Consider the following 20,183-nt stretch of genomic DNA (forward strand, 5'->3'; position numbering starts at 1 on the left):
CCAAGCGGCCATTTCGGATGGGGACACATGGGCCAAGCATGTCTGGAGTGGAGCAGCAGTAACAGACGTGCTGGAGCTGTTTGGCAGAATGTCGGAGGTGGAGGTGAGGCCTACAGCGGAGGAACCTGATTCTACAGGTGCACCTTCTGCTGACCTCAACATTTTTTTATTTTAATTTCGCTATTTTTTGCCCACGGATCCGGATGGCAGCCTGATGCATGCCTGATGCAAACGGACCGGATCCGGATCGGAACCGTATGGTTCCGATCCGGATCAGGTCCTGATCCGATCAGGATCCGGTCCATTTGCATGGCAAAACGCAAGTGTGAAAGGGCCTAATACATTTAACTATACACCCTGAACAAGCATGCAGCAGATCAGGTACTCTGGCTCAGTCAGCAGTCTCAGGTTTTACTAGATTAGCCATAGCTTGTTCCAAGGTTTTGGCTCAGACACGACTTACGCTAGAAGATCAACAGGGCTGCTAGGCAACTGGCATTGTTCACAAGAAAATAAATATGGCAGCCTTCATATCCCTCTCACCTTGGGTTCCCTTTAAAGATGCAGGTTCTTGTATCACCTCTTCAGTCAGTGTTAAGTACACATTATTTGCTGTAGACATTTTCAATAAAAGAATTAGATTAGCATACTGTCAATCTGTGTCAGATTTTTCTTCTATTGAAAGTTCAGAATGATATTTACATGGGTGAGATCTTTACTCCTGGGCTGCTTGTAATGTATTTGTGAGTGCAGTCGTGGCCATATTTCTACAATAAATATTTTAAACCTTCAACACACAGCGTCTACTCGACAGCTCTCAGCTGATTAATAAACATCTGACACATTAATTAAATGAGAAGTGGCAGCGATTGGAAGCACATTTATCTTGTCTAGATCTATATCCTGTGGCTCAGGAGAAGACATGCTATGCACTGCATGCCACGCTTTGCTGTGATACAGTGCCAGCCATTGTGCGCACACCTCCATAGGAATGCATAGCAATGTATTGAATGAGCATATGAGCTTTCTCCTTCAGAGGAAATAAAAGTGGCTTGCAGGCTTCGTAGCACTTACATTAAGCCGCTTTACATATTTTCCATATAAATTGCTCTTTTATTTATTAACGCTAAGTGTGGCATGTTTACCGAGTATAATTGCATTACAGGGAAACATAAAGCTGTAAAAAACACATAAATAATTTTGGTGTTTATTCGGGAAAGAGTTGCATAGAGTCTGGAAACAATGTTATTCTGAAAATATTATTTTTCTCTGAAACCAACGTTCTCTAATTAACTAAGAGGAAAACAGAGATGTTTGTTGCAGTTGAGAAAAAGTTATTATTTTCCCCAGAAATGTTCAATGCCATTTATATTCCTAAGCAATTATTTGTACATATACCTAATATATCCGTTTTATAGTTAGTGATGACTTGAACATTAGAACTAATGGCAAGGCCATAGCTTGTTCATTTAGAAAGATCAGGTTTTGGCAGATAATACGTTTTTCTGATACGCAGTTATCGCTGTTTACAAGTTAACCACTTGAGTACCAGCAGTCTCTGGCCCCTTAAGGACCCGACACTGCTGGAAGAAAAAACAGGGCTCGCTGACGTTATAATAAATGAAATGGAGGATAATGCACAAAGCGAGAAAAGACCAAAGCTAGAAAAGCATGAAATTGGCACTAAAATCTTCACTTTATTATATCAGAAATGAGATAAAAATTGAAAACTGGATGTCAGACAAAATTAGCAATCCCACCCACCCACCAATAAAACCCACAAGACCAAGGAGCGAGGACCCAAATTTTTCAAATAGTGATGCTGGTTAGATAGGTGTAGCTGTGGGAACAACACAGCATGTCACTTTAGACTAACACGGAGGGGTGCTTGAATGCAGTCCGATGTAACAACAGACGCCCTGTCACAGTAAAGTCACTGGGTAAGCAGTACTGAGTAGGAGTCCCACTCGCAGACTCCCAAACTAGTGACGTTATGCCGCACGGACAGCAGCACTCTGAGCCAATAGGAGCCGATTTCATTGGCTCCATTCCTGACCCCTGTAATCACTGTGAGCCAATGTGCAGTAGCGGCGGGGGCATGCAGCGCGGTAACTGAAATCTATGTCTTGGAAGAAATACCAGGTCCCAAACAGGGCGTAGATTTCAATCAGTCGGGTCCAGAAGTGTTTTTTTTTTAAACTTACCATGAGGTTTTAATAGGTAGCACTAGTTTATTTATATTGAGTTTGCCAAACTTACTAGGGGACTAGATAACATTATCCAGTGTCATCAACAGTTATCTACCAGGATGAGTTTTTTATTAATCAATCCAAAACTTTATTTTAATTGTACATATGAATCAAATTTCCAAGTAGAACAACATGCAACCATTATACTTATCATGATACAACTCTGACTTCAAAATAAATCCAAATAGCACACTAAACAGAAATGTCAAACAAATGTTTTCCAAAAAAGGAAAGCCATCATGTGCATGATTGCAAATAACAATATGTGCTAGACCTTATACCCTACATTGTAACCAATGCAAATGGAGGCCCTCTGTGTTTATGAACATTTTTTGTGCAATAATGTTGACTTTCACAGCTTTAATCCATACATTTCTGTGCTCCATATCTTGGAGGCTTCCATCTTAATGATAAATAATTGATTAATGACTTGCCCGCTGCTCACCCCTCCAGGCTACCTATACTGGGGGCACCTATACCTGATTAACCTATGCTGGGGGTACCTATACTGCTATCTATACTGGGGGCACCTATAGCTAGCTAACCTATACTGGGGGGAACCTGTGACTGGCTACCTATACAGGGGGCACCTATAACTGGCTACTCATACTGGGGCACCTATACCTGGCTACCTATACTGTAATTTTTTTTTTTTTTTTAATATTGTGCCTGGTCTGCCTTTCCAACTTCTGTTTTGTTGTTGTTTATTTTTTTTATTTTTTTTGAGGGGTGGGGGGCCCATCCAAAGGTTCGCAGGGGGGCCCAGTGATTTCTAGTTATGCCCTTGACCTCTTTCTAGAACTATTTGTACACTGGCGCTTAGAAGTGACACACGTCTGTTCCCAAGGCGACTTAGGAAGTGATGTCACTTTTAGCTTCACCAGGAAACAGTAAAGATGGCAAAAATTTTAAAAAATAAACAAAAAGTTCTTCTTACTGACAAATATCTCGTAAATCTGGACAGTGGACACTATAGCAAAATGGATGGGTAATGAAAATATGTTGTTCAGTATTGGTTGATATGTTTTTTTCTTTTTTCACCAATACGGAGTTTCAACCCCTGTGCCTGATTCACTGTGTCTGTTCCCATGGCTGAAGAGTGTCAGGGCATAGACAGACACATAACCAGAAAGGTGCCCGGTCCCGCGCAGGATCCCCCGTGGCAGTATTCGACCAGTTCGGTCAAATACTGCCACTTCCGCATGCCTTCGGGAGCTTTCGGAAGCCTTCGGGAGCACTCGGGCTCCCGATGACGTGGCCGCTTTATACTACGCATGCGCGAGCGCCCTCTATGACGCACTCGCGCGTACGTAGTATGGAGCGGCCCGTCTTCGGGAAGCCCGAGTGCTCCCGAAGACCTCCGAAGTCCCTGCTGCGGCGGACGCCAACGGGGGAGCCAGCGCAGCACCGAGGGCACCGGGAGAGGAGAGGGAAGGCTCATTAGGACCGAGCCTTCCCTCTCCTTAGGTGAGTATCTGACTTTTTCTTTTTATTACCGGTACCCATTGGCTTTAAGCCAGGAAATGGAAGAGACACAATCTCTGGGATATAATAAGTATAATAAGTCTTCTGTTGCACATTCTGCCTAATTACATTATTAGGTACAGGACCGGACCTCCTAGCTCCTGGTCAACTTGAAAATAGAGTAGCAGCAGAGATGCAGAGCAGAGAGTCACATTTTCTGAAGCACTTTATCAATAGTCATTGGACAGTTGATGTTACTAACTATTCCCTTACTGGGGCCACAATGTGACTTCCCTGTCACAGGTGAGGGACAAGCTTTGAGATAAGCCAGTAAAATTTACCAGTATGTTTTAGGTAGAGGAATGAAACAAATCCATGTAAGCAATGCAACATACAATCTACATGCAGATAGTGCCTTGGTGGGTATTTGAACATGGGATTCCAGCACTATAAGGCTAGCATGCTCTACACTTATGGACTTTATCAAAATACACTCTCTTCATATTACTCAGGTTGACCTTAGGGTCATTTTAAATTATTTAAATCCATGGAGGATGATTGTGCACAATAATATAGTAATACCAATTATTATTTTTATTACACTTTAATAAGGGTAAATGCATGAAAAGTAGTGACGCTTTGAAAACAAATTCTAGTAATTTTATCAAAGCAGAGATTTCCCTGTATTCCTCTGCTTATGTTTATGCAATCTCCTGTATGACTTCCCTGCTCCTAACATAACATTTCTTTTCCACAGACATGGCAGCTAGAAATGATGAAAAGGAGGAGGAAAACCCATGGAGAAAAGAGATCCGGGGATGGATTAAGTCACATATCCAGATGGGGGAAAGTCAACAAAACCCAGCCCGACGTGCCCACACTTGGGCTACAAGTCTGCTGGATGATGCCAATCAGGAAGGAGCCAAAGTTACTGGCCTCCATGGATAAGCTGGTGCCAAAATGAAGGAAAATACAGATGCTGAAAAAGGGGTGGAACAGCCTGGAGAAGGAAATAGAAATCCTGGTGAAAAGTACACCTGCTCTTCAGACTGTCAATTCCAATTTCAAGACGCTGAAGTCAGGCAACAAAGAGAAGGTGGAGTTCATGGCTGCAGCCAGACAGAACAGCTATGAGCCAGAAAAGGACCTGGAGCTAATGGTTATGGCCAGAGAGAGCAGCCATGAGCCAGATGACAACTGAGAGAAGCTTGACCCCTTGACTTTTCTACGCATGTGGTACCCTCTTAGGGGACCTCAGGAGGGGACACCACTAAAACTAACTCCAATATTTCAATTGTTCACACGTTAATACATTTTCTGCAAACCCCCAGATACTTCAGTTGTTTCTGGCTTTACGTGTGATTACTATTAGTACTATATCTATAAGTTCTAGCTATCTGTTAGGCACATTTGTTATCCAGATGAGACACTTTATAGGTACAGTGCATAGACGATCTAGATTTGGTAACTGGGTTACTGTATGGAAGTCTATCTCTTACACTTTTACATATTCCTCCTATTGTATCACTGGCAGCACAGAAAAATTGTTAGCGGCTATTGCCAAATAATCAATAAAAGCTCTGTATGTTTAGGCTACAAGCCATTAATAGCTACAGGGAAGAACCTATAACATAAATTATCGTGGATAAAATGTCCTTCTAGCATTGTTCCAATACAATGAAACCATCCATATGCTTTGAATTTACTAAATGAAAAATGCATACATTATTTTACACAGCCTAGGGCTATAAAGTCATAAGTTTGTATGGCTGTGGTTCTGCAAAGCAAAATAACTCAACTAGTGTAGTTATAATGTTAAAGAATGTATTATAAATTGACTCATACTGCTGTTTTTCCAAGAAGTGTTGAAGTCAGGAGAACACCTTTTTTTCTAGTGAAATATGTCCAAGTTTGTTTAAAAAAATAATGTATGCTATTAAAAAGGGGAATACAATATGCAAGCCGAATGCAGTCATGATGTTATACAAATTGATTTAATGTATAGCCAGTGCAACAATAGCCAGTTTGTAGACAGAATTACAGGTATCCATGTCTCCCTACTTATGTACAGACTAACCAGCAAGCTCATGGTGAACCAGAACTCATGTTTTCCCTACTTATGTAATTGGAAAACTGCTCCTTTAACCACTTGAGGACCTAGGGCTTTCTACCCCTTAAAGAGAAACTCCGACCAATAATTTAACTTTATCCCAATCAGTAGCTGATACCCCCTTTTACATGAGAAATATAATGATTTTCACAAACAGACCATCAGGGGGCGCTGTATGACTGATTTTGTGCTGAAACCCCTCCCACAAGAGGCTCTGGTACCGTACGGTACTCTGGGCAAACTGCCACAATGTAACAATGTTCACAGACAGGAAATGGCTGTTTAGAGCTGTCTGCAAGGCCAGAACAGCTAGAAACAGCTACATAACCTGCCCACAGTAAAAATGTCACCATGTAATACATGGCAGAATGTGAATCTGGGAGAGGAAAGATTTTACAATGAGCAAACACTGCCTAAATCATTTATACATAATTATGGTAAAAATGAAGCACTTTTTTTATTACATTATTTTCACTGGAGTTCCTCTTTAAGGACCGGCCACTTTTTTTTCTATTCAGACCACTGCAGCTTTCACGGTTTATTGCTCGCTCATACAACCTACCACCTAAATGAATTTTGGCTCCTTTTCTTGTCACTAATAAAGCTTTCTTTTGGTGCTATTTGATTGCTCCTGCGATTTTTACTTTTATTATATTCATCAAAAAAGACATGAATTTTGGCAAAAAAATGATTTTTTTAACTTTCTGTGCTGACATTTTTCAAATAAAGTAAAATTTCTGTATACATGCAGCGCGAAAAATGTGGACAAACATGTTTTGGATTAAAAAAAACCCATTCAGTGTATATTTATTAGTTTGGGTAAAAGTTATAGCGTTTACAAACTATGGTGCAAAAAGTGAATTTTCCCATTTTCAAGCATCTATGACTTTTCTGACCCCCTGTCATGTTTCATGAGGGGCTAGAATTCCAGGATAGTATAAATACCCCCCAAATGACCCCATTTTGGAAAGAAGACATCCCAAAGTATTCACTGAGAGGCATAGTGAGTTCATAGAAGATATTATTTTTTGTAACAAGTAACAAGCGGAAAATGACACTTTGTGACAAAAAAAAAAAAAAAAAAAAAAGTTTCCATTTCTTCTAACTTGCGACAAAAAAAAAATGAAATCTGCCACGGACTCACCATGCCCCTCTCTGAATACCTTGAAGGGTCTACTTTCCAAAATGGGGTCATTTGTGGGGTGTGTTTACTGTCCTGACATTTTGGGGGGTGCTAAATTGTAAGCACCCCTGTAAAGCCTAAAGGTGCTCATTGGACTTTGGACCCCTTAGCGCAGTTAGGCTGCAAAAAAGTGCCACACATGTGGTATTGCCGTACTCAGGAGAAGTAGTATAATGTGTTTTGGGGTGTATTTTTAAACATACCCATGCTGGGTGGGAGAAATATCTCTGTAAATGACAATTTGTTAATTTTTTTTACACACAATTGTCCATTTACAGAGATCTTTCTCCCACTCAGCATGGGTATGTGTAAAAATACACCCCAAAACACATTGTACTACTTCTCCCGAGTACGGCGATACCACATGTGTGGCACTTTTTTGCACCCTAACTGCGCTAAAGGGCCCAAAGTCCAATGAGTACCTTTAGGATTTCACAGGTCATTTTGAGAAATTTCGTTTCAAGACTGCTCCTCACGGTTTAGGGCCCCTAAAATGCCAGGACAGTATAGGAACCCCACAAATGACCCCATTTTAGAAAGAAGACACCCCAAGGTATTCCGTTAGTAGTACGGTGAGTTCATAGAAGATTTTATTTTTTGTCACAAGTTAGCGGAAAATGACACTTTGTGAAAAAAAACAATAAAAATCAATTTCCGCTAACTTGTGACAAAAAATAAAATCTTCTATGAACTCACCGTACTACTAACAGAATACCTTGGGGTGTCTTCTTTCTAAAATGGAGTCATTTGTGGCGTTCCTATACTGTCCTGGCATTTTAGGGGCCCTAAACCGTGAGGAGTAGTCTTGAAACAAAATTTCTCAAAATGACCTGTGAAATCCTAATGGTACTCATTGGACTTTGGGCCCCTTAGCGCAGTTAGGGTGCAAAAAAGTGCCACACATGTGGTATCGCCGTACTCAGGAGAAGTAGTACAATGTGTTTTGGGGTGTATTTTTACACATACCCATGCTGGGTGGGAGAAATAACTCTGTAAATGGACAATTGTGTGTAAAAAAATCAAAAGATTGTCATTTACAGAGGTATTTCTCCCACCCAGCATGGGTATGTGTAAAAATACACCCCAAAACACATTATACTACATCTCCCGAGTACGGCGATACCACATGATTGGCACTTTTTTGCAGCCTAACTGCGCTAAGGGGCCCAAAGTCCAATGAGTACCTTTAGGATTTCACAGGTCATTTTTGTTTCAAGACTACTCCTCACGGTTTAGGGCCCCTAAAATGCCAGGGCAGTATAGGAACCCCACTAATGACCCCATTTTAGAAAGAAGACACCCCAAGGTATTCCGTTAGGAGTATGGTGAGTTCATAGAAGTTTTTATTTTTTTGTCACAAGTTAGCGGAAATTGATTTGAATTGTTTTTTTTTCACAAAGTGTCATTTTCCGCTAACTTGTGCCAAAAAATAAAATCTTCTATGAACTCACCATACTCCTAACGGAATACGTTTGGGTGTCTTCTTTCTAGAATGGGGTCATTTGTGGGGTTCCTATACTGCCCTGGCATTTTAGGGGCCCTAAACCGTGAGGAGTAGTCTTGAAACAAAAATGACCTGTGAAATCCTAAAGGTACTCATTGGACTTTGGGCCCCTTAGCGCAGTTAGGCTGCAAAAAAGTGCCAATCATGTGGTATCGCCGTACTCGGGAGATGTAGTATAATGTGTTTTGGGGTGTATTTTTACACATACCCATGCTGGGTGGGAGAAATACCTCTGTAAATGACAATCTTTTGATTTTTTTACACACAATTGTCCATTTACAGAGTTATTTCTCCCACCCAGCATGGGTATGTGTAAAAATACACCCCAAAACACATTGTACTACTTCTCCCGAGTACGGCGATACCACATGTGTGGCACTTTTTTCCACCCACCCTGATACTTTTCTAACTACTAATTCTATTTTAACACTGAAGAAGTCTAACACAAATATCCAGCCTTGATTTTCTTAACCTCGTACAAGTAAGATTTTCTTAATGGGATGAAGGCAGGGTGCCAATAATTGCTACATGTGCACTCTGTTGGTGCTTAGATAAAATCCTGCAGAATGGGTAGCACTTCTTGCAATATTTTTTGGATTTAATACACTAAAAGTTTAATCTATGGTAAGGTTCTTGCAAAGAAGAGTTGCCAGTGTCTCCCTTTACAGCATGACTTAAACCACCTACATATAGAGGCCAGTACAAATAAACAAGCAACATTTTATCAGCCCTGTGACTCATTGGGTCAGATCAATATCTACACTGAATTTGCATATTTTCTCATATGTACACAGGCTTCTTCCAGGCTCCCCCCCTTACATCACATATCATACTAGAACCTTGATGGGAGCACCTCCAAATTTGCTTTAGACTGTGGTGGGGACAACAGACTAGTCTGTAGTGGGGATTCGATGGTGAGCTCCTTCAAGGGACAGCTAGTGATATGAATTGTTTAATCTTCTCTGTGTGAAGCTCTGTGGAAAAATGACAGTGCTGTATATGTCAGAGCCATGATTGAGGTATAGGCAGACATTCCTGTGGAATTTTGCGTTAAAAGTGGACATACACAAGTTGTTATCTCCCGCAAATCACTATTGACTTAATTTGCCAGTGAGCTACTGCCCCATGGCGGTGACACCTAGTGGCTGCAGTGGGAGTGCCGGAGAGGCCAGACAGGAGAAGAGGTAAGCTCCGTCACTGCCGCCCATCTGATCTGTAGGTCTGAATGAAAGGACACAACCAGGGGAGCACAGGAGGGGGGCCTGGTGGAGGAGAAGAAAGGAGTCTAAGTTCCTCCTCCCCGCCCGGCCCCCCACAATTGCAGGGGCTGCTTCCCCATTGTTACGATATTAATATGTGATTACTTTAATCTTAGATGATTGACAAACTCCCCTTTTTCAGGTATTTGAAGTGTCAGAAGTTATACTTTTAGCTAAACAGAATAATATTCAGTACAAGTTTAGAACTGTCTATAAATTTGAATTACCGTAAGTAACAGAAAATCAATATATCTACTGCTACCAGTCTTGAGTACTTAAATGCGGTGTTTATTTCTTAATATAATGAAAAACTATCTTTAAGTTATGGAAATAAATTCTCCATGTGCAACAGTGAGATACAATTATAATAATAAAGACACAAGCATCAGTAATACTTAATCTGGAATATACTTATGCATGTAGAAAGCATAAAGGGGTGTGGCACAGGAAGCGATATATGGCAAAGAATTGTAGCTGGTGCCTTCAACTCCACTGAATAACATTATTTGCTGAATGCATGTCAAGTACAAGCACAAACACATTTAACCACTTGAGGACCCACCCTTTACCCCCCCTTAAGGACCAGCATTGAATTATGTGATCTGTGCTGGGTGGGCTCTACAGCCCCCAGCACAGATCAGGGTGCAGGCAGAGAGATCAGATCACCCCCCTTTTTTCCCCACTAGGGGGATGATGTGCTGGGGGGTCCGATCTCTCCTGCCTGCGTGTGGCTGGCGGGGGGGGGCACCTCAAAGCCCCCCTCCGCGGCGACATTCACCCCCCTCCCTCTCCTACCTGTCCCCCCGGTGATCGGGGCTGCACAGGACGCTATCTGTCCTGTGCAGCCTGTGACAGGACGTCCCCTGTCACATGGCGGCGATCCCCGGCCGCTGATTAGCCGGGGATCACCGATCTGCCTTACGGCGCTGCTGCGCAGCAGCGCCGTACAATGTAAACAAAGCGGATTATTTCCGCTTGTGTTTACATTTAGCCTGCGAGCCGCCATCGGCGGCCCGCAGGCTATTCACGGAGCCCCCCGCCGTGATTTGACAGGAAGCAGCCGCTCGCACGAGCGGCTGCTTCCTGATTAATCAGCCTGCAGCTGGCGACGCAGTACTGCGTCGCTGGTCCTGCAGCTGCCACTTTGCCGACGCACGGTATAAGCGTGCGGTCGGCAAGTGGTTAAGAAACTGCTCAATTGGAACTTGTAAGCTTGATAAGATCCGACAGGACGGATCTTGCTTTCGCCGATTCCCTGCTCGCTCCCCGCGAGGGGACAATGGCAGGGAATCGAGCGGAAGATAAGCGGCGCCGACGGGGACGAGCGGGGAATCGAATGCGGCGCACGCGCGGCGAGCGGGGACGCGGCGGGCATGCGCGGGGATGCGGAAGAGGTGATCCGGCGGCTAATCGAGCCGCCGGATCGCAGCCTCATCCACCCGTGTAGATGAGGCTTAAGGGCCTGGGCACAATTATGCATTGCTGAGCTGGGACATCAGATCCTGCATGGACTGCACTGTCTGATGAGCACATTTTTGCCCTGAGCAGTCAAACATTCTGACAATATACTGCTGCATGCTTTTGTGTGCACAACACAGTGCTGTTCCCATTCAATATCATTGATTACGGTCAGTGCTGCAAGACTCAGCAATGCAGGGTGCCATGCATTTATGTAAAACGCACAGCCATCAGCATTGCACATAAATGCATGAGTGTAAAGGCGTATATCGGTGTAGCTGTAAGCACACTAGATTCTCGGCATAGATGGCACCGATCGGGTGTCTCTGCCAAGTTCAGACATATGTACAAGGCTTTATGGTAAACTAAGATAATTTTATTAACAGATTACAGAGCTGGTCCTGAGGCTTTCCTGCTCTTCCCACATTCTGTCTGAACACCAGCACCTCAATACAGACAGAGGCGTGGTGCTATCTCTTCTAAATTTTGCAGAACAATGGTGGATTTCAGCCAGGTCCTCCTATGCTGTCATGAATTTACCTCTTTCCCGAGGTAGTCTATGTGGGCTCAGTACAATGCTAAAGGAGAAAGTAATGTTCCATTGGCAACACCTGAACTACTAGCCAGTCCACAAGAAAACAATACACATATTTCAGTCAATAGAAGTCCTGAATAGAATGGATTATTACAAAATTTTTGGCGACATGTCCTCATATATTGCCATGCAGTGGAGCATCCCCATTGCTGACATGCAGATTTCAGATGATCAGAAATAGTTTTTATAGTTCGTAAGTCTTCTGTTTGTAAAACATAATTTATTTATCCTCATAGGCTCATCTATGAAACAGCAAATTATTCTCCAGTGTTTTAGTGACAAAATATAGTGTAATGTGTTACTCATATTAATAACTGGGCCACAAAATTGTAAATATCGCCATTTTAATTTTAAAATTTCTATATTTATAAAAGGGGTACAATTTCACTACTTTTGATAATTATTTCCACTTCTGGGTCATCGCAATGCAAGATGGTGAGGATCCGGTTCATAGCAGGCACTTTAGGCACCTGGGGCCAGCTGGTCATTTTGATGCTGCATAGACTGCAAACTTAATTGCAGCACCCAGTGTTTAGTTTGGTGCTGGAGGCACCAGTGTTTTGCTATATAATTTTATAGCTACGATCAACAAAATGAGCCAGTAGCTACTATGTAGCTGAACTCCAGATAGTAGGGAAAATAGCAGTAAAAGTGTTTAAGTGGCACCAGGGATTCGGTTACTATGGAGGTGAACACTGGTTATCAGCAGAAGTGAGTTATAGGGCGCCGGTGCTCGGCAATTATGTAGCCCGAACCATAGGTAGGAGGGTGTGGGGCAGTTAGTGTTAAGGCTCATGCCCACATGCTACTTTTCCACTCAACTATCATCCAAACTTGGTCTATTGGACAATAGCTGGGCATGTGTATGCGTGACAAACGACTGGATGAGCGATTGATAACAGGTGGTTTGCCTGAACCAACCTGCAGATCAACTCACATGACTGTTGGGCTCATATTGTGCAGTTGGCCACATGTGTACAAAACATTTGGACTTGTACTTGTTTTGAAGTGGGCCATATTGTGCAGTCTGTTCAGTTGGTTGGTGTGCGGAAAATACAAGTTTTGCATTCGCTTAGTCGTCACTTTTACCACATTAGTTCACCACTTTTTTATCCTGAATGCATTGCAGTGGTGCTGTTCTTCTCAACTTAACACTAGAATTACCGAGTTTTCTATTTTCTGTTGCAAGGCTAGAGGTGTTATTCACCCCTGCTGAGATGTTCACAGGTCTTCAGGGTTGATTATCTTCAATCTATTGTTGTGCAAACCACCCATTTCCTGTACATTTGAATTTGTGTACACAGAGTAGCTGTGTGAGACTTGGAAACCTTCAGAAATGCCTGTCATATCTATCTATACAAAATATCCCCCACATTCACTGATCTGCAAATTCACAATATATGGAAACACAAGTCTTTTATCAAAAATTGTGTGAAAACAGAATGAAAAGTTGCTGATACAATGACATGAATACAATGAAAACTTGCAGATTTTATTTAAGTATTTATATAGCGCCAACATATTACGCAGCACTGTACAGAGTATATTGTCTCGTCACTAACTGTCCCTCAGAGGGGCTCACAATCTAGTCCCTGTCATAATCATACAGTATGTCTATGTATGTATCATGTAGTGTATGTATCGTCATCTAGGGCCAATTTTATGGGGAAGCCAATTAACTTAGCTGTATGTTTTTGGGATGTGGGAGGAAACCGGAGTGCCCGGAGGAAACCCACACAGACACAAAACTCTGTTGCCGATTCATGCAGCAAAATGCAATCAGAGGGCAATTGGCACTTTTGGCAGTGTTCCATTGACATGACAAATGATGACAGACTGAGACATTCCATTGCCATGGCAGTATGGCAGATACTGTAATGCAATAAGGCTGGCTTTTCACAACACATGAATGCTGTAGAGGTGGCCAAAAGGTGTTATGCTGTCCATCCATTGTAGCAGTGTATGCAAGGGAGTGGCATGACACAGTGCTGTGCATAAAAGCAGACCAGACAAATTTGGGATCAAGTTCTGGATGGCCACGGATTTGGAGACCAAATATGTCTGCAATGCCTCTCCTTACTTGGGAAAGGACCCCAGTCGTCAGAAGGGAGAGAGGCTGGCAGAGAACGTGGTCATGAATCTGATGGAGCCATTTTTGGATGATGGGAGAAATGTCACGACGGACAATTTCTTTACTTCACTGTCACTGTCGCACAGACTGCTGCAGCGCAAAACAACGCTATTGGGCACGGTGAATAAAGTCCGGCGTGAACTTCCTGAGCTTGCAAAAGACACTGCACAGCGAGAGGTATTCTCCACTTCAGTGCTTAGAAGTGGCAGTGTCCCCTTGACAATTTATGCACCTAAAAAAAACAAGACTGTCTGTGTTCTAAGTTCCATGCACCAAGACGCGACGATCGGTGACGGCAGAAAGAGGAAACCCAACACGATAACAGACTATAACCACATGAAGGTATGTCAATGTTTGTATAATTTTACCATGGCCGTTTCTAGGGCCGTGCAGGCCCCCTGAGCGCTGTTGGGAGGGGGGCGCTGTGATGGAGGGGGGAGCCGCAGCCGCAGGGAGGGCAGCCCGACCTCTCCCTCCCTTCCTCTCCCAGGCCGCCCTCCGTGCTCCCCCCTCGGACTGCAAAGCAATGGGCAGGGAAGCGCTATACAAAACGACTCACCTCCCTGGTTCCAATCGCTGCTCTCTCGCCGCCAGTCTCCTCTCTGCACAGAGTAGACGCTGATACACACACAGGAAGCAGCGTGTGTATCAGCGTCTATGCAGAGAGGAGACTGGCGGCGAGTGAGTAGCGATTGGAACCAGGGAGGTGAGTAGCTTCCCTGCCCATTGCTTTGCAGTCTGAGGGGGGAGGGCGGCTGGGGAGAGGAAAGGAGAGAGAGGTTGGGGTGCCCTCCCCGCGGCTGCGGCTCCCCCCTCCATCATGGGGGGCACCTACCTAACCTATACTGGGGCAGCTACCTATCTAACCTATCCTGGGGGGCACCTACCTATCTAACCTGGGGGGCAGCTACCTAATCTAACCTATACTGAGGGGGCAGCTACCTAATCTAACCTATACTGGGGGGCACCTACCTATCTAACCTATACTGGGGGGCACCTACCTATCTAACCTATACTGGGGGGCAGCTACCTATCTAACCTATAGTGGGAACATATAACTTATCTAACCCGTATTGGGGGCACCTACCTACCTAGCTAGCCTATACAGGTGCCAACTATACTGGCTACTTATATTGGAGGCACCTACCTAACTAACCTATACTGGGAGCATCTACCTATCTAACCTATGCTGGGGGCAACTATTCTGGCTACCTATATTAGAGGCACCCACCTAGCTAACCTGTACTGGGGGCACCTACCTATCTAACTTATACCGGGGGCGCCTGCCTATCTAACCTATACTGGGGGCAACTATACTGGCTACCTATACTGGAGGCACCTACCTGGCTAACCTATACAGGAGGCAACTATACTGGCTCACCTATGCCTGGCTACCTATACTGGGGGGACCTATAGCTGGCTACCTATACTGGGGTACCTATTCTGGGCTACCTATACTGGGGGAATCTATACTGAGTGCAACTAGACCTGGCTAACCTATACTGCGGGCACCCATACCTTGCTTTGGGGGGGCACAATTTTTACACCCTCACCCTGGGTGCATTTTAGCCTAGAAACTGCACTGAATTTTACAGTGCTCAGTGGCACCGCTAGCGCTATTTTGGGGGGCCCATGCCCCAAAATATTCTGGGGTGCCCCCAATCTATTTCCAGGGGTGCCCCGACCAGTTAGAGCGGGCACTAGCACCTAGCGGACACTGCTGATATGCGGAAGTGACATCACTTCTGCATATTTGCGCCCGGCGCCCACTCTAACTGGTCAGGTCGCTGCTGGCTGCGAGGTGAGGGGGCGCCTGTCACTCACTATCTAACCTGGGGTCCCTGCTGTCACTCACTATCTAACGGGGGTCCCTGCTGTCACTCACTACCTAACAGGGGTCCCTGCTGTCACTCACTACCTAACTGGGGGACCATGCTGTCACTACCTAACTTGTACACACATACAATTTTGATTAGCCAATTTTAGCTCTGTTCATCAAATTCATTGTCTGTTTGCCCACTTACTGCATGGGGGTGGTAAAATTGGTCAGTGATTGACCAATCAAAATTGTATGTGCGTATACATCTTTGATCTATGCCCAGAGGTGGCCTTAGAGTACGCGGGGCCTGGGGCGAGTGTCATATGCGGGGCCTAGAGACATATGCCATTGTGGATTGCTGGTCAGGCAGTCTAGCAGCGGGGACAGCTGCGGTGGCCGGGGGGGGGGGGGGGGGGACGACCACACAGGTGCCCCCGATCTCCAAGGACCCAAGGAACGCCCCTGCCAGTGCTACAATGTTTTCTGATGTGTACTATACAGGCCTATAGAAAAAAGCACATATACTCATGTCTCTCTCTCTCTCTGCTTTTACAGTGTGGTGTAGACGTGTTGGACCAAATGGCACGGATGTATTCCGTAAGAGCAGCAACACGCAGGTGGCCAGTAGCAGTTTTTTACAATATGCTGGACCTGGCGGCAGTGAATGCCTACCTTTTGTACAAGGCATGTACAGGGTGAATAGGCAAAAGAAGATTGTTTCTGAGTCTTCTAGCTAAGGAACTCCGTTGCCGATTCATGCAGCACAAGGAAATATTGGCACAAAGGCGGGCTGCTGAAGCTGTTGCAGCTGCTGTGCCAGGGACTGTACAGACAACACAGTGCCAGGTGCAAGAGAGCTGCAACAGGAATCGCAGCAGGTTTACCTGTGCAACATGTCAAAAATTCACCTGTGCCAAATGCAGGGACGATGGACACTGGGTCTGCAAACGCTGTAAACTCTGTAAAGTTTGAAACACTGAAAAATAAAACAGAATTTTTGGTTTTGTGCGATCGTGAATTTTCACGTGAAACGATAACGTTTTTACGCACAAACGAGAATTTTCGCACGAAACCAATATCTATAAATGTTATCGATACACACCAAGCCGCTCAATCCGCTCCTCCAATGAACTTCGCCTGACCGTCCCCCGCATCACCCAGTCCCATGCACACCTCCAGGACTTCTCAAGAGCCGCTCCAACACTATGGAATTCCCTACCTCCACCCATTAGGGCAGCCCCCTCCTTCAACACCTTCAAGAAGGCCCTCAAAACTCACCTTTTCACTCTGGCCTAGCACCCCTCACAATTGCTCTAAACCCACAGCTGAACTCTGGACCCCTACCTCTCGTGTCCCTACCTCTCCCTCTAGATTGTAAGCCTTTGGGCAGGGTCCTCCTCCTTTTGTGTCCTACCTGATCATGCACCTCCATTACTGTGAAGTTGTGAACCCATGCTATGCATTTGAGTGAACCTAACTTGCCTAATCTCCATGCTCCCATCCAGTGACTAAGCATTACCTTGTACTCATACTGTGCTGCGTGATCTGGTTTGCATGAATTCCTGTATTGTCTTATTGCTGTATGTCACCCCTAAATATTGTCTGTAACCTAAATTAATGTCCAGCGCTGCGTAATATGTTGGCGCTTTATAAATACAATAAATAATAATAATACCTCTCGCTGTGCAGTGTCTTTTGCAAGCTGAGGAAGTTCACACCAGACTTTATTCACCGTGCCCAATAGCATTGTTTTGCGCTGCAGCAGTCTGTGCGACAGTGACAGTGAAGTAAAGAAATTGTCCGTCGTGGGTTTATATAAATATCATATGTATTATGGCAATGACAAACCTTAGCAGACTCCCATCCAGTGACTGACTATGCATTACCTTGTACTCATACTGTGCTCAAACAAAGGACAGAATTCTCTGGTTGTGGGGGAAGGGAGGTGGTCAAATAGAATAACTCAGATCCAAGGTGATTTAGTTCAAGTAAACAAATGGAAATGTGCGTGTTTTCAGAACAAAAGAAGGAGAACAATGGAGTTGATAGCATGTTAAAAAAACTCAGCAGGGGTGCTACTAGGTGTGAGCTCCAGGGAATTTACGCAGATCTGCGCAGCTTTGGTAAATCTAGTGTTAAGGGTGTTACTAGGATTTATTTTGCCCTCTTTTCCAGCCTACATTTTCTACTAAAAGTACCTGTTCTCTCTCTGTAAATATGATGAAAAAAATGTACGGGAAAGTATACAAAAAAGTTGAGGAAAAACACTTGACATGAGTCACCAAAACTGACCTTAGGTTGTAAGTCTCGGGTTTCCAGTTAATCGGATATTCTTCTGGGATGTATTGTGACTTCCAAGGTGAATTCTTTCTGCACATTTGAAGTGAGGTTGTCAGGTTGGCCACTCCTGGGAAAGTTTGTACTGTGTTCTGTCTTTTCTGTTTAAACATGATGGCTCTCTGAGTTTTTGGTAGAAAACTTTAGAAACGGCTTTGTAATGTTTTACAGACACCTACATTTCAAACAAAATGGTTTTTTTTATGCTAAATTAATTTCACAGCAGACTCTGGCTTATTGCCATGATAGGGAAGTTCTTTAAAACAAGCATTTTACTAATGTTCACACATAGGTAAAAAAAAATAAGTGGCCTCTGAATAGGTTGGACATTGAACAGGGTGCAAAGACGCATCTTGTTGAAAAGAGTGCCTGCTAAAGTGGTGGGTAGCTGCAGTTTGCATAGTGGCGGGGTGTGTGTTAAGGTTAGGCACCACTGGGGGGAGGTTGAGGTTAGTGACCATCACCGGGGGGGGGGGGGGGGGGTTGGAGGGGTTCTGTGTAAGAGTGGGGTGAGGTTAGGTCATAGTATAATATTGTTTAATATTATATATATTTTACTATATGAATGCTGTAGTAGAATACTGGTAAATACAGTATAGTGATATTCTACTACCAGCTATTTCCTGCCAGAAAAGAGCTTTCAGTTTATCAAATGTATGCATCTAAACAGTGTGTTTGGGCCAATCTCACACTTGACAGCTGTAAATATAAGAAATATGACTGCTGAAATGTAAAATAAACTCTCAAACATATGTGACTAACATTAGAAAAATAGCAGCAGAGCCTAGAGAAAATAACCACACCATGTACAGGTTCTGTAGGATATATTTATGCAGCGCCTTCTAATAAAATGTATATTAAAGCAATTGGTGGTAAAGTTCAATGCCTAATGCTTTCTCTTTATTGCAGAATATGTAAAGAACATTGGAAATCAATATGGCTTCTATCCAAGCCTCATTCCCGCAGGCTGTGAGAATCCAGCATTCTACTCTGGATGGACAAGTCCAAAAAATAGTGCACATTTTTGATAAGATATGTGCGCTATCCATTAATCTATAATAAACTATGGGAAGATTCTGAAACCACATCTCTGTCAATATATCATGTAACATACAAAATATGCTGCAATCTATTTTGAAGGTATTGAAAAATGATTAGAATTACAACTGTAGAACCTAAGACATTTTTGGCTTGCCTACAGACAATAAGTGGTTATTGATTTTTGTCACCTGGACCTTTCGTGATTTTTATCAGCTGATAACTGATGTTTTCCCTAAAGACATGGATTCTCCAGCCCTTCCTTCTCCCCTCCGAAACATAATGAGATAGACCATATTTTCATTTCATTCTGCACTTGCTGTAATAGTACAGACAGGCTGTAGACAACTACCAATTTATATTGCCTGGCATGGTGGCTTGTTGGCACACTGTTCTGGTGCATAGCACTCTCTTCTTGCAACACTACAGTCCCAGGTTTAAATCCTAGTCTGCACACTCTCTGGTGTTTATGATGTATGGTGTTCATGGTGTTTACATGTTCTTTACAGGTGTTTGTGTGTGTTTATTCCCACATACCTAAAACATACTGGTAAGAAAACTGGACCCCTACGCACTTAACTTTTTCTTCTGAGTTTTCTCCTAGGTGTTATTTTCACTCATTGTGTATAATGGCCCATATGCAATTAACTTTTTCTCCTGAGTTTTCCGATGTTTTTGTGGCTAGACTTGTTATGGGTGAGAAAATTATGATGTCCACAATTGTTTTATGCCCCTTCCAAGATGGGCCCCCAGGCTGTGAGGGTCACCAGGGGGGTAGGTAAGGGAAAAGGTGTGAACATTGGGGGTCCCATGAACATCTTGCCCCATGATTTGTAGTTACGCCCCTGATGGATGCCCTTTCGTTTTACTTGCCTGATCCTGATTTCTGCTTTTCAATGAAGTGAATCACTGCAATGCATCTCTAGAATCGCCTCTGAGAGATATTTCTTGTCTAAATAATTCACTTTTTGGCATATAAGCAAAGAATCCTTAGAGTCTGTTTAGACATACTGTAAGTAACTTGAGAATAGTGCTA

General features: G+C 43.6%; 1 protein-coding gene across 5 annotated transcripts in view; it reads right to left on the reverse strand.

Annotated features, from left to right (window-relative positions):
• KCNG2 (potassium voltage-gated channel modifier subfamily G member 2) overlaps positions 1-20,183 on the reverse strand; it is a 440,844-nt gene that overhangs the window by 402,269 nt on the left and 18,392 nt on the right. For 4 of the 5 annotated variants that reach the window (XR_011020616.1, XR_011020617.1, XM_068234665.1 and 1 more), the window contains exon 2: positions 18,065-18,231. The exons of the other annotated variant lie outside the window; for it this stretch is intronic. The gene's annotated coding sequence lies outside the window, so the exon portion shown is untranslated. The remainder of the gene's footprint in view (positions 1-18,064; positions 18,232-20,183) is intronic. 5 annotated transcript variants of the gene reach the window in all.

Source organism: Hyperolius riggenbachi, chromosome 5 (genome assembly GCF_040937935.1).
Source record: "Hyperolius riggenbachi isolate aHypRig1 chromosome 5, aHypRig1.pri, whole genome shotgun sequence".
NCBI classification, from domain to species: Eukaryota; Metazoa; Chordata; class Amphibia; order Anura; family Hyperoliidae; genus Hyperolius; species Hyperolius riggenbachi.